This window comes from Mustela nigripes, chromosome X, assembly GCF_022355385.1.
Source record: "Mustela nigripes isolate SB6536 chromosome X, MUSNIG.SB6536, whole genome shotgun sequence".
NCBI classification, from domain to species: Eukaryota; Metazoa; Chordata; class Mammalia; order Carnivora; family Mustelidae; genus Mustela; species Mustela nigripes.
This window is the reverse complement of record NC_081575.1, coordinates 84,350,194-84,365,161: the sequence shown is the minus strand read 5'-3', so window position 1 is coordinate 84,365,161 and position 14,968 is coordinate 84,350,194. Positions and strand designations below refer to the sequence as shown.

General features: G+C 42.3%; 1 long non-coding RNA gene across 1 annotated transcript in view; it reads right to left on the bottom strand.

Moving 5' to 3' along the window:
* Nucleotides 1-1,156: 1,156 nt before the first annotated feature.
* The window catches only part of LOC132006760 (uncharacterized), a 24,722-nt gene continuing 10,910 nt past the window's right edge, over nucleotides 1,157-14,968 (bottom strand). The window contains exon 3 of the long non-coding RNA XR_009401211.1: nucleotides 1,157-3,144. This is a non-coding gene — a long non-coding RNA (uncharacterized LOC132006760). The remainder of the gene's footprint in view (nucleotides 3,145-14,968) is intronic.

The window sequence follows — 14,968 nt, the reverse complement described above, 5'->3', positions numbered from 1 at the left end:
TTTTAAAGAAATAGAATCATACAGCATGGGGTCTGGGTGTCTGGCTTTGTGTAATGTATTTAAGGTTCAACCTGTGCTGGAGCATCTATTGGTACTTTATCCCTTTTATGGCTGAAAAATATTTCACTGCATGGATGTATCTCCCTTTTTGATCCATTCTTCAGTTGATGAGCACTTGGGTTCCCACCTTTTGGCCATTATAAATACGCAGAGCAGGGAAGCCTGGGTGGCTCAGTTAAGTCTTAGCTCAGGTCATGATCTCATGGGTCATGGGTCATGAAACTCAAACCCCATTGGACTCCTTGCTCAGCTAGGAGTCTGCTTGAGATCCTCTCCCTCTACCCCTCCCTCCACTCCCACACACATGCTCTGTAAAATACATAAATCTTTTTAAAAAGCAAATAGGAATAGTGCTGCTGTGAACATGTATTTCTTCCAGTATCTGTTTTCAATTCGTTTGGGTGTATACATAAGAGAACTCTCCTGTCATATGGAGACCCCATTTAACATTCTGAGGCACTGCCAAACCTTTCTGAAAGGGCTGCCCCATTTTAAACTCCCATATAAAGCACTGTCTTTGTATTACATTTTGTAACTTTTTTAAAGTCTGAAATGGTTTCAAAATGGAAAGCTTTAAAAAAAAAAAAAAAAAAGGGATTACAGCCAGTTTGCTGTGTGCCTTTTAGGAAGATCCAACACACTGATGTCCATCCCTTTTTGGGGGGTTGAAAAGATTGAGAAAAAGCACACCCACCCCGCCCTGGTCATTTGTACCCTGAATCTTGCTTTGGGGATCAATTCATACTGGTCCATTGGACATGAGGGGGAAATGAAAACCTGACCAGGTAAGGATTTCCTCAAAGCAGGCCGCATTGTTAACTTCATTTTAATGACAAAGGGGATCAAAGAGCATCACAAGTATGGGAATGGAGATGGGAGAAAGTAAATGGCTTTAGACAATTAGGAGGTATTAAATATAACCATGCTACCCCGAGACCTTTATCACTCTTCCAAGGATGTCAAATACCTCAAAGACAAGGGACTTTCTCTCCCAGGATACAGGGGCCAGTGGCTTTGGTGCAGAATTAGATGATACAACCAACAGGTGGATAAAAAGCCAGAAGACACACGCGCGCACACACAAAAAAGCACCATCTTTTCAAAACTCCAAGTCATTAGCTTTATTTTTACTGAATTCATCATGGGGTGACACAAGGGCATTATTATCACCATAATCAACTACTACATACAGGCCTTTCCCCATTATTCACTTCCCACTTTAAATCTGTTAATTCACATTAATGAAAAATACAGATCACATAACTAAAAATCTTCAAATTCATATAGCTACAGGTTTAAAACTTCTCAAAAAGTTATATTCCTTTCTTATGGAGAATGTAATGGTTTCAATTGCTAGGTCTTTTTTTTTCCCCCTGTTCAGAGGATTACATTTATTTACCTGGAGCAAACAAAACACAATGTAAGCGTAGTTTTCCAGAAGCTATTTCCATTATCTTCTTCCCGTCCTCTTGCAAACCGGGGACTTATTTTTACAAGTTCTCTGTCATTCCGTAGGAAAGTTGCTTGTCTGGGGTGCCTGGATGGCTCAGTCAATTAAGCATCCTACTCTTGATTTCGGCTCAGGTCATGATCTCAGTCAGTCATGAGATCGAGCCCCATGATGGGCTCCACACTCAATGGTGAGTGGGCTTGGGATTCTAGCTCTCCCTCTCCTTCTGTCCCTTCTCTCTCTACCCCATCTTTCCCTCTCTCTGGGATGAATAAATCAGTCTTGGGGGGGGTGCTCTTCTGGTTTCAGGAGATGGTGAATGGTGGTAAAAAAATCCAGTTCACTTAAATTCCAGAGTTCACTTCAGGGAGCAAATGACAGGATGGAAATGTTAGGGCAGAGTAAGGGAAATGGATTTCAGGAAGACTGAATCACTCACAGAAGTTACAGGGCTGTGGCAGAAAGAGAACAAAGCTAAATCGGGTTCTGGGATGTGGGCGAGAAGCCAAGATGAGGGACCGTGAGTGTGACGGGGCCCATATAGGTGCTGGGCTTGTGACAGTAATTACAACAGAAACCAAATACTAATTAGTAACAACATATAAGTGATCAATCTTTGAGAGTTAAGGCAGAGAGGAGGAAGGAAGGATGACATCATCCATTTTCTCTGGTTCATTGGGTTTCCTAGGCTGGTATCTGAGAGCGTCTTGGATAAAATCAGAACAGAATCATTCTTCGCTAAGGTGATCAGCTGTCATGAGGCCCTTTCTCTACACTCTGTGCAATGTTAAAGCCCACTGGTTTATGCCTCCTGGAAAAGTTATTCCAAACCCATATAGGTGAAGCCTTGAGGACACAACCATGGAGAAGGTGTTTCCAGGTAGCCTGAAACCCAGCAGACAATGTAGCTGTTGCCCAAGATACACAGAAATCTACATTGTATGCCAGGTTCATGCCCCAGACCTGGATGTTGGACTTGTAAGTCCTCCTCACAAAGGATTTCAACACAACTGCCTGCTGCAAAGCTCCTGGTATTTATCGTGTCTAGCACACTGGCACGGCAGCTCAGAATGTGCTGCTGGGACTTACCTACTCTAAGTCTACAAGTGTAAGTTCCTTAAACTGTCATACCATTCAACTGCCCTTATTTAATTGCACTTAGAATGCTATTTAAAAGTCAAGAGATGAAAGGAAGGATGGATGGATGGATGAGATATATAGGTAGATAAGTAGGTAGGTAGATAGATGGCTTTGTGACCAGATGATCCCTTCCAGATGTTCCTTTCCAAAAGAGGGGAAAAAAGAAAAGAAAACCAATCGAAGATTCCTCCTTCTTATGGTCTCTGGATTCTTCCTTCTTGTGGTACTGAAATCAAATATACCTCATATTCATAATCCTTAATGGTTCCCACACTCCAGCCATGTGTGTGTGTGTGTATGTAAATCAGGGTAAAGACTTCCCAGTAACCTTGCTCAAGATGCTGTAACAGAGGCTTGAAGATGCCATCAGAGACCCAGTAGCCAGATGTAGCTACTGATTACAAAAGACAGGATCTACACTGGCTACTGAGCCATTGAGGGTACCTATGCCTTTCTGGCAGGGAGGCGGTGATCCACAGCCTTCTGGAGGGGCTCTGTGGAAGGAAAGAGGAAAAACATTAATCCTGGAGATTTATGTGGAAATGATATCAACAGATCTCAATTCCATATTTTCTTTATTGACATTCTGACAATAATCCCACATACTGAGTTTGAAGCAACCTCTAGGTTTATTTCCTCAGTGTATATGGATTTGAGTGATATGGAGGAAAGTGCCAGATACTCTCTCAGTGGCTGCAGATCCAGTACCAAACCAAACAGATGGAAATCCCTGCCTTTCTGCAGGGTATGACTGTGAAAAAAAATCTACAATTGGTTATTCAGCATGTTTTTGCAGTAGAAGGTTATATATGAAAAACAAAGAACTGAGCAAAGAAACAAGGAAAAAACCCAACCCACTCTTACTGGCCTTGGAGCACTTCTAGTTTGCTTTATACCACTTGAACTTGGCCAATCTAGCCATGATGCAAATACCCAAAATACATGGCAGTTAAAAAAAAAAGTTATTTCCCTTCTATACATTGAGGATGATCTAGTTATTTCTACAGAATGTCTAAAACATCAAAGGAAACTGCAAAAAAAGATATGTCACCAAGTATTCAAAGCAATAGCTCACTAGGATGTCAACTTCGAGCCTTCCTCCCATAGTCCAATGCAGGTATAAAAAAAAGGACAGCTGTCCTCTCCATTCATTCATTCATTCATTCACCCCAGAAATGCCTACTGGGTGCTTTTTCCATACTTTATGCCAGGCACTGGGGATGTGACAGTCCCCGAGGTCAAAGATTTAAGGGGTTTGTAGGCAAAGGCAAAAAAGAAACTCAACTGATAGGTGTGATCATTTCACAGAGGAATGCCACCGTGAAGAGGAATGCTATTTTCATAGGTAGTCAGGGAAAGCCTTGCTGTGGGGGTGACATCTGAGCAGCTCCCTGAAGGAGGAGAAGAAACATGTCACGTATCTGGGGGAGGGTATGCAAAAGTCAGAGGGAAGCAAAAGTCAGAACAAAGGCCCCAGAGCAGCACCTGGTGTCTTCGAGAAGGCATTCTTCTATCAGCACATGACCACTGTGGCCAATTATTATGTTTGACTTTTAAGATTATTATAGAATATAAATGACTACACGACTTTGCTCTGAGTACAGGTGTTCGACTCCTACCTTTTTAGAAATTTAAAATGCTCTGGCTATCACCTGGAAGAGATTTAGAAAAGTTATCATCACTCGGAAGAAAGGCTACACTTAGAACCTGACTGGACAGGTCAAATATTTGTTGCCAAGAAAAGGGCCTTTAAAAAAACTGCTGTTAGCTATAAGAAAAGATGACCAGCTTTCTGGAAGCTCTCAATATGTACATTTCAAGGGAATGATTTAACTATTTAATCACAGGTGTCTAATTTTAAGAGAGCACCTACTTGCCAAGTTATAATAATAGTGTTTCACCCAGGTGGTTAGATCTTAGGGGAGAAGGTGAAATTTACAAGGTGAAGTAGGTTTTTGTTTGATTACTTGGTTTTTTCCCTCTCTTTTTAAATAAATTAAAACCAATTCCATCTATGAAGTATATTTTGGCACTGTCTAAAAGCCTGGGCATACCTACCAAAGTGGAAATAAAGCCTTCTTGCACAGGTTTGACTGAGATTCACCCTCAATGTAAAATTTATAGACCACGCCAATTGACATTTCATAAACCACTAAAACTAAAATGTTCCTAACTCTACTTTTATGAATAAGTCTGGCCATTACAGTGAAACAAGTGTTTAATTTGGTTAGTTTAAATGCCAAAATCCAAAGGATTATATTTTTATAAGGTTTGGCCTATATTTAGAGTAGAAGAAGGGTATTTTTAATTGTTAACACTTGCCTGAGCTATCCTCCAAATATCCTTATATTTAAAGAACTATAAAGTTAAGATGGTGTTTTCCTCTTACTTCTAGACTTATCTAGCTAAGACAACAAGGGAAAACTGTAAATCAGAGTTTATTAGACGCAGCACTATGTAGATTAGTGTCAATCACCAACCAATAAAATACACATTTTTCAAGTTTATTAAAATATACAATATCTAAAGAATATACTACAGCAAAGGCTATTAACCGATAACACGTTTCCGAAGTTTAGAAGTCGAAGTCAAAGAAAAGGAATCGGGTCCAACTAAAAATGTTACATTATGTAATTCCATTATTTAACAATTAACAAGCCAGTCAGCCCCAGGGTCGGCTGACAAAACTGTAACCAAGGTACTTGCTGTATGTCTCACTCATGGAGCAAACAAACAAAAACAAAGACAGTAATTTCTAAAAATTCTGTCCATTCTGGTTACAAACCATTATATGGAGGTATACTAGAATGGGAAAGAGAGTCTTAAGGGGAGAAGAAGACTGATGAATAGTGAAGCCTGCCACCTGCTGTTGAGAAGCCTGCTTGGAAGTGGGATAAAGACCATTTCTTGAAATGTTAACCTAGAACCGAAAGAGCTTCCCCTCCAGAATTAGAACAGGGGTGACCTATAAACCAAATCAAGAAGAAACCCACTGATGCTTAAAGCCAGATGACAGATAAAAAATGGCATTCTCATCAAAGTTCCACTAGAAATGAAAGAAATTCAGTTTCGTGAGACATTCAACTAAAGAAGAGTAGATTTTACCCTGTCTCTTTAAGGGATTCGTGGGACAATTCTATCTGGCCCCCCAAAAGTGTCACTGACTTTAGAAATTGTGGTTTTGGAAAAGAAATGTTGCCCCCCCAGCGTGGTACATGGAAGTCAATGGAGAGGGATGAACAATTTCATAGCACTGCCAGAATGTTCCCTCCCCCAAGTCAAAGCTGCCAAGTTGGGCTCTAGGTGTCCCTTCCAACACCCATCCATGAGATCTCATATATTTTAAGGCATGCACCAGCATCTTTCTGTAACTCAACGGGAGTACAGTCAACTTCTAAAATATATTTATGGATTTGACAGAACACAAAGTCAGAGTTTCCTCCAGAAGTGAACAAAAACTGTCTCCCATGGGGTAGACTTCACAGTAAGTGTTCTGAACACACACACACACACACACACACGGAAACTTGTGGAAGTGCTGGGCATGTCTGCCACATCTTGACTGTGCCGACAGCATCATGGGCATTTGCATTACGTTCAAATGCACCAAACCGTACACAGGAAATATGTATAGTTGTCTGTATATCAATTATACCTCAATGAAGTCGTTTACAAGAAAACAAAACAACTAACAAACTGACTCCTACGTGGTTAAGAACAAAAAGTCTCTCGAACTTCACTACAGCCCCGGAAAGAAATGCGCACATATACACACTGTGGGCCACAGGTTGAAATGATGTCAGAGCAAAAACCAACCTTTTAAATACAGGTGACTCATTCAAGTACGTTCTTGTGAACGTGGGATTCCTGTTGTGTGACAGTGAGAGCGTCCGAGCCAGGGTCTCGCCACAGCCGGTGTGTGTGGCAGCGGCCCATCTAGCTCTCACATACCTGAGATCCCGTGACCAGGCTGACCGAAAACATTCACACCAGCTGACAGTCACTTGATTCTCACATCGCTCTATTTAGTAAATTGCTCTGCAAGTCAAGCTGAAGAGCAAGGTGAACCTTTTCTCAGACGCTTCTGCTCAAGACGTTAAAAAAAAAAAAAGAAAAGAAGAAAAAAATAAAGACCAGCCCTGCCAGATCATTCTAGTCTGAACAGGCCTGGGAAGGGAGGGGGTTGGCAAAAGATCCTAAAACAAGCTTCTAAAGGCGAAACCACTTAGGACCCATAAAGACAGACTCAGACTAGTTTCTTAAGAATAATATTTAGCAATTAGACACATGCCTTTAATCCTTCTCAACGAAAACCAAACTTTTTTTTTTTTACACAATCACTGGATGAAAACATGAATCATCTTACTCATTAAAAACACTCCGAGAAAAAGGATAATTTTCATCTAAGTAACAGCCTTCTTATGGACAAGTTCCAGAAATTAACTCATCCACGTGCAAATGCATCTCGCTGTCACTCTCCCCCTCATTGAAAGAACCCCCTCAATTCGCTTTGTACAATGTTAGCAGTGTGCCACTGCAGTGAAGAACTCTTACCATCAAAGAGGAGAAAAAAGCAATTTGCATTCTATCGGTAGCTTAAAAAAAAGAATATCCACACAAGGTGACTGTTGTCTAAACCTATAAATAACCAAGCAGGCAGCTTCCCCAAGACTCCCTCAGACTTTTATTTAATCAGAATTAACCCATTACGATGCCACAGCATTACTGGGGTCTTTCGAAAATTGGTCTTGTTTCTAAGCTTTGTGTCATTTTCTAAATGACACACCCCTGAAGACTGCAGATTTCACTTACAATCAAATCAGCATCATGCCTCTGTGCTGTACAAAACTTCGGTTACTGTATGCATTCACAGCATGAGAGTTTTCATTTGGTCTCTCTTCACTCTTCCCATCAAGTTTTACTCAGCACAAATGAACTGAAGAGGAGCGAATACTTATCCTCCTCACACTGCGTGGCCCGCTGCTCTTCCCCTCTGCCATGCCCGGCTCAAAGAGACTCTTCTAGGATTCTAAAGGGCCTTCCCGAAGTCTTCTGGAAAGTTAGCTCCATGCTGCCCAGGGCCAGCTTGCAGATCACTTAGTCCGTGTCTCGGCCAGAAACACAAGCCAAATTGCTCTTCAATTATTAGTTTAGAAATGTGTCCCTCTGAGAATGGGAGCTCTTTGAGGGTTAAGAACGGAGTTCTGTTTTTTTGAGATTGCCCATGTACTACCATAGCACCCTGGATCAGAGTCATCTTTTAGTAAATATTTGTCAAAGGAATCTGAATGAAGTGCCTGGCACCTGTACTAACGTATTTTGAAAAATAAACCAAGGGTTGTCTGACTGGCTCAGTCGGCAGAGCATGGACTCTTGATCTCAGGGTTGTAGGTTCGAGCCCCACGTTGGGTGTAAAGATTACTTAAAAACAACATCTTTGGAATAAATAAAATAAACCAGAAAATAGTGAGAGAGCATCTCCATTTCAGGAAAATTCTTCTATTTATTTATCCTTGAAACAACACTTGCTTCCCATCTTAGTTTTATGGTACCTTGCTATACGATTTGTGGGTACTTATAGCATCAAGCTATTTGTAAAAAAGCCTATTTTCCTAACAGAGTGTAGGCTAGTGATAGCACTGTCTCAGGGTAAATGTTCCTAGATAATGCCTTCCAGTATGGAAGAGTCCTGGGGGTTCGGAAAGGCTCTCCTAAATGAATGAAAAGAACAAGGTCTACGGTAGTATGTGGATTTGTTAAAATTATTGGTTTGGGTAAAAGGCTCATACAACAAAGGAAAACGGTAGACAGCTAACAGATACATGTGAAGATTTGGAGGGGCTAACAAAAATGGTTTGAAATGATGGGGGGCTGCATATCTGATGACCTATGGCTACAACACCCACAAGACATTCATTCACCAAGAGGAACAGGATGACAACGTGGGTTCTACTTGTGTAACAAAGGGAAAACAGGAAAAGCTAATTGACATTTATAAAGACTGTCCTGATATGTGTTAAAGGAAAAGGGCAGAATTGGCTATTTTTAAACTTCTAGAGAACGGAAGAAAGCCAGCAGTATTAAGTATCAAGTATGTGCTCCCACTGTGATCGCCGCCCAGTGGATGTGTGACCAGTTCAGCTGTCATAAAGAAACCAAAAGTTTGGGCACCTGGGTGGCTCAGTTGTTAAGCAGCTGCCTTCAACTCAGGTCATGATCCCAGGGTCCTGGGATTGAGCACCACATCGGGCTCCCTGCTCGGCAGCAAGCCTGCTTCTCCCTCTCCGACTCCCTCTGCTTGTGTTCCCTTTCTCACTGTGTCTCTATCAAATAAATAAGTAAAATCTTTAAAAAAAAAAAAAAGAAATAAAAAGATTTTTGGTGGTATTAACTCAGGACTGAGCCCTGAAAAGTCGTGATGATAGCATTTTTCTCCCTTTCTTCCCTCCTTATGTGTTGATGCTAGACTAGGTCTATGCTCACAGTGGAAGGGAAGGTTTTTGCTGTTATATGGATGGTTCTGTCGAGCACACATCAGTGCTTAGAGAAACCATATCCATCTGATTAAAATGAGCCAGATTCAAAACAATGAAGACAAAACTATCCAAAGATGAAGCTCGCTGCTTACAGGTGGAGATGGGATTTCTGAGATCATCACAAAACAGTCTAGGACGGAAAAGAGAAGAGGGAGGGCCGTGGAAAAAGACTAAGGGCAAGGAGGAGAGATGTAGGTCAATAGAGATCAAAGGGAAAGGGGTAGAAGGGAAGCCCGACACCCAGCCACCACACGTAGGTACTCGTCAACGAGGGAACAGCTGCATGGATGGTCCTGGCAACCAGGTGGAAGAGGAAAGGTATCAGATGGAGACAACCGGAAGCTGGAAGGGGAAGGATACAGGACGAGTAACTCTCAGGAGTTTAAAAGAAAAGTTCGAGAAGGTGTGAGCTTCTGGAGTCCGAGTGAAAGGAAAGATTATTCACAGGCCTGAGCAAAGGCAGGAGATGAAGGAAGGAAGTCTCTCTTCCTGTGCAAGGCTGGGGGAGACGCGGTGGCAAGCTTTATCGCTAAGTTGAAAGGGTAAATAACAGAAACACAACTGCTGTTTATATTTATGGTAACACAGGGGAAATCTGGTTCCTCTTTCTAGGAGTGGAGAGAGGGGTCAGGAGAGACAGTTGGCACCAAAGGATAATAAAATCTTGGAAGGACTGGCCAAAGCGGATAAGAGAATGTGCGTGTATGCTGGGGGTGGGGGGAGTCAGGGGTGTCTGGGGAGTGTGGATGGCAAGGTACCACAGTAGTGATTTTCAGTCAAAAAGGAAGAGCAAGGAATAGCATTTTCAGAAAATGGCCGGGCATAAGAAGCTTAAAAATGCAGGGGAACCTTCAACTTCTCATGAGAACACACTAGATGTAAGTAGGCAAGCCTGGAAGAACCTCATGGGAACCTGAACCACAAGACTGAGCTTTCCTGGCATACCCACACACCCAATGGAGATGGGATGGGCCAGGAATGATCGAACTCGCGCCCAAGTCCCAAATCACCTGGTCTGCGTCGCAACTCAATGTCCCTAACCCCCCATTTCATGCTCCCACTTCCCATTCCTACCTGACAGGCAACAGCAATGAAACTATTCAAATTTCTTGCTGACAATTACTATTCGTTCTGACATTATCTCTCTTTTAAGTCCTATGCTGATTATTCAACTTTCTGTGGTCTGAGGAACAAACTGTTAAAAAAAAAAAAAAATCCATATGGTGATATATTCTTGCTGAGAGGTCAAAGTCTTCCTACAGCTACAGGCACTCACAGTTAACACAAGCCCCATTCCCACCAGACAGCTGGTGTGTCCATAACTTTTCTTTCTAAAATGCCCCTATGGAAGCCAGGATGGACCACGGATTTAGGAATGGAATAAATGGAGGTACTACAAAGGGCAGAATCTAGACCATTTGGTGAAAAAAAAGAGAGAGAGAGAGAGAAAATTCCTTTCATGGACTTTCATCCTTAGGCAAAACCTTAAAATCTCTGTGCCCTCCTATGATTACATCTCCTGATTTTCGAAGGCTATAAGAAACCTAAAGGAGCTGTAAAACCATGAATAAAAAGTTTAGAAGCTGGAACTCTTAAGACCCAGTCAAGAAAACAAGTCATGTTTTGTATTCAATGTGCCAGGAGGTACAGACTGAAAACTTGTGGGAAAATTGTCATTTTACCAACATATCAAATAACAAGTTACAAAACAGCATTTTCCAAAGTGTGTTCAACTTTGGAGTATTAAACTGAGAGATGATTCCACACACCTACACAGCATTCTTTCAATCTATTAAATTTGGGAAACATCGTTGTACCGTATGTTCCTCTTGAAGTATCCATGCAAACATAAAAAGTTCTGAGAAGTCCTGCAGGAAAGAAACCTATTTAATGTTGTTCAAACCAAACTTATCTGACCACAGTTTTTCCCCGTCTCCTGAAAACATGCTTTGTGAAACGCCATCCTAAAGAGTACAAAAGGCTACAGTGGTTCCCATATCATTTATCACAGAAGCTGGGAGAAGTTTGGTTGGCAACAGACTGATCACAAAGGAAGAGGGATACTGAAGAGAGAGGGCCACTGGATGTGAAAAAGAGCAAAGAAAAAATAAGTGGCAGTCAGCATTAGCCAAAGACGAGAAAGAGGCCAAGCAGGGATGGGCCAACCTTGTTGGCTAAGTAAACCCTAATGGCACCCGCCTTCAGCTATTTTCTGTCCTTTCCAAGCCACCAGTTTCAATCACTGGGAGCCCAACTAAGGACTGTTTAGTATCTTTTAAGGAAGAGTGTAATAAAATAATTTCATTTATTATGAGTGTGACAATCTTGATGGAAGTCATGACACAACTAAAGGAATGAAGCTCTCCCATCTACCCGTTGGGTTCCACAAAGCTGCTCACTCACTGTCATGCCATCAGTAAGCAGGCCCAATAAGGGAATCAGGAACATGGTAAATATGACCCCCCCCACTGTGTTTACGAGCTCCCACGGCTCTTTCACCATATGAGCCTTTGACTTTGACCCTTACGACAATCTGGTGAAGCCTGCAATTATGTTACTAGCCATTTACAGATGGGGAAATAGGATGAAAGATCACGGCCATGAACAGTTCGTATACAAACAGAAGGGACTCCTCTGACTGCCTGACAAATCAATGCGCAGAGAACCCTGGCCACATATTCAATAACAGGAATTTGGGGAAGCAGTAGGGTATGGTACGAAGAATGGTGATGTCTGCCCAAAATGTTGGGGACTCTGAACAAACAGTGTGGCTTCTCTGGGTCTCAGGGTGTTTCCCAAACAAACGACAGAATACTGATCCCACCTGTAAAGGGATTATTGAGATGATCACACAAAATGACGTTTATGAAAGTGCTTTACCAATTTCCATGTGCACTGCAAATAGACTGACTTCTCTAACACTGGTACAATCTGAAGGTGGTGTTTTCATGCCTTATCTTTGCAATCAGGACCCCGCTTCAGATGCCTAAGCCCTCCCTCATCATCTGGTGAGCAGTTATGTTGGAGGACAAATGCTTATAAACCTGGGCAGGCAGCTGACCCCACAGTGCTGGACAAGATCGGTCTTGAACCACTTGTTGAAATGCCTTGGAAACAGGAGGAACTAAAGCTTTCACATTTACTATATTCAGTTACTATAAACATACTATATATCTGTACTAGAAGGTTCTATTTCTATCCCATTAAAATTTCATCAGATTCCCCCCACCAAGAGATGCTATGTCTTTATTTTTTTCAAATAAGGACATTCTTAATGCTCTATCTACCATCACTGTGATTGCTTTTTTGGGTTACTTTTAAATTGAGGAATAACTAACACGTAATCAACTGCACATATTTAAAGTGTACAGTTTGACTAAGTTCTGACACATGCATACACCTGTGAAATCATCACCATAACCAAGACAGTGAGATTATCCACCAGCCCCAATGTTCCCCTTGCCCTTTTGTAACACCTTCCACTTGCCACCCTACCTCTCCCACCCCAAACAACCAGGGATCTGCTTTCTGTCATTCTAAATGTCTTTGCGTGTTCCAGAATATTATATAAATTCAATCATACAGTATGTATTTCTTTTCTGTCTGGCTTCTTTCCCTAAGGGTGGGGGTCCCTCCATGCTGACTCTATGAACAGCTCACTTCTTCTCATTCTTGGGTAGTATCCATCAGACAGATACACCACAATTTGTTGATGTATTTACCTGCTGATGGACATTCAGACTGCTTCCAGTTTTTAGCTGTTACTTATAAAACAGCTGTAAACACAGCATGTAGACATGGGCTTTCTTGTCTGTAGGAGAGCAGTATCTAGATCCTAAGGTTGGCATATGTCTAATGATGTAAGACATGGCCAAGCATCTCCAAAAATGTCTGTGCCATTTTACATATCTACCTAAATATACTAAGAGAGTTCTAGATCATCCACAAATTTGCCAACACTTTGTATGATCAGCCTTTCTCATTGCAGCCATTCAGATAGGTGTGTGTAGTGGTAGATCACTGGGGTCTTGATTTGCATTTGCTTAATGACTACTGGTGATGAACATCATTTCATGTGCTTCTCTGTCACTTGTCTGTGTTCTCTGGGGAAGTGTCTGTTCAAATTGCCCATTTTTTTCCAGGTTGCTTCCTTATAACTGAAAACTCCATAGGTTTTCATGGATGATGCAAAACAGGTAATGAAGAACTCAAACAGAATCTTACACAATTCCTGGTACCCAAGGGGACAACAGAATCCACCAGTGCTGAACTAAAATATTCTCCAAATGCTATGACAAACTTGAAATTCTTTGAAAGCTTGAGAAGGACTGAATTCTTTTTATTGGCACTACTGCTGAGTCTACATAGCTTCAGAACTCAATCAGGAAACAAAATAATCGTGCATTCACGTACTCTAGTGGTACCTAAAACATCTTAGTTCTTCCTCAGCGCATTAGCTAAAATCCCCAAAGTGGCTGTCCGGAAGCCACATTCCACACTTTGTGCTCACTGGATTCTAATCCCCTAAGAGTCCCATCTTACAAAAATAATTTATGTCAAACTCATGCCCATGTTGAGAAAGGGACGAAGGCCAAACCTCTAGCTCTCTGTTCACACAATCAGTTGCAGCTCAAATGTGATTTGCAAGCTCGAAGATCAAGTCTCCTTTCAGATCTACAGGGTAGGCCGCCTAGATCCGGGGCAGCTACGGGCTTTCCTTTGAGGAAAAGCAGGCCTGGTTCTGCTGTGCAAGGCAATCGGTTCTCAGCTCAATTGTTACAGTTGATGTGGGTTTCCTTTTAGATGCCTGGAAAATGACTCTGCTGACCACATCCACATTCTGAAATACTTTTTGAGAACTTGTAACCAAACTGCAGGAACTGACTCATTTTGCAGTGCCCAGCCACCACACAGTTGTTCCCGAATAGACTCCAGTCAAAGGCAGAAATATCAAGGTCTTAGAACACAGGCAGCAAATGGTCTATTTATATGGGGGAAGCAGAAGGGGAAATCCCGGGGTGCATGGGGTAAAAACGGCTCAGGCCCCAGGAGACCATCAGAGATTAGCAGCCTCAGACAAAGGTCCAAAGAGAATACCCAGCTTCCTGGGTAACACATGCGTTTCCCTCAAAGCTAGAAGTCAGAGACTGGTGGAAGAGAGACCTTAACACCCAGCTCTCTCTATTTCACCTAGAAAGCGGATTCAGGTGAGAGATGTATGCAGGAGAATTTGGGGGAGATGGGGACTTGGACTCCCATTCCTGAAATCAGGAACATGCCCCTCATTTCTCAGGAGCTAAGCAGGAACGGACCCCAGGCCGGGGATGCCAGAAAGAAGTAAGGCAAGGAAGCGTCCAAGGCCACCTGGACTTAGGACCAGGAACTTGCAGGTCTCCTGGGGCTCTCCTACATCCTTCCTTATCAGTGCACTTCTTCACCTTTCTCTCTCAGCTCTCCATCTAGCTCATCCAAGGGGGCTGACTTCCATATGAAGAGCCAACCCTCCACTCCCTTCTCCCAGTACAGAGTTCGTACGGGGGAGGGGGGGTGTAGAAAGGAGCAAACGAGGCCCTCGTCCAAACACTCTATCTTCCCCAATTACTAATTTCTCCAACCCACAAGTGAAACTCTCATTCTCTCAATCAGTTTCAGCCAGAGGCAGTGAGGAAATCCGGTCCAGTTGAACTCAACTATAAATGACAAAACCAGTAACTCTTTTCTGCAGGTGGGTCCCTGGCTCAGAGAATATGAGTGCTAACCCAAATGCATGACTAACTAGTGG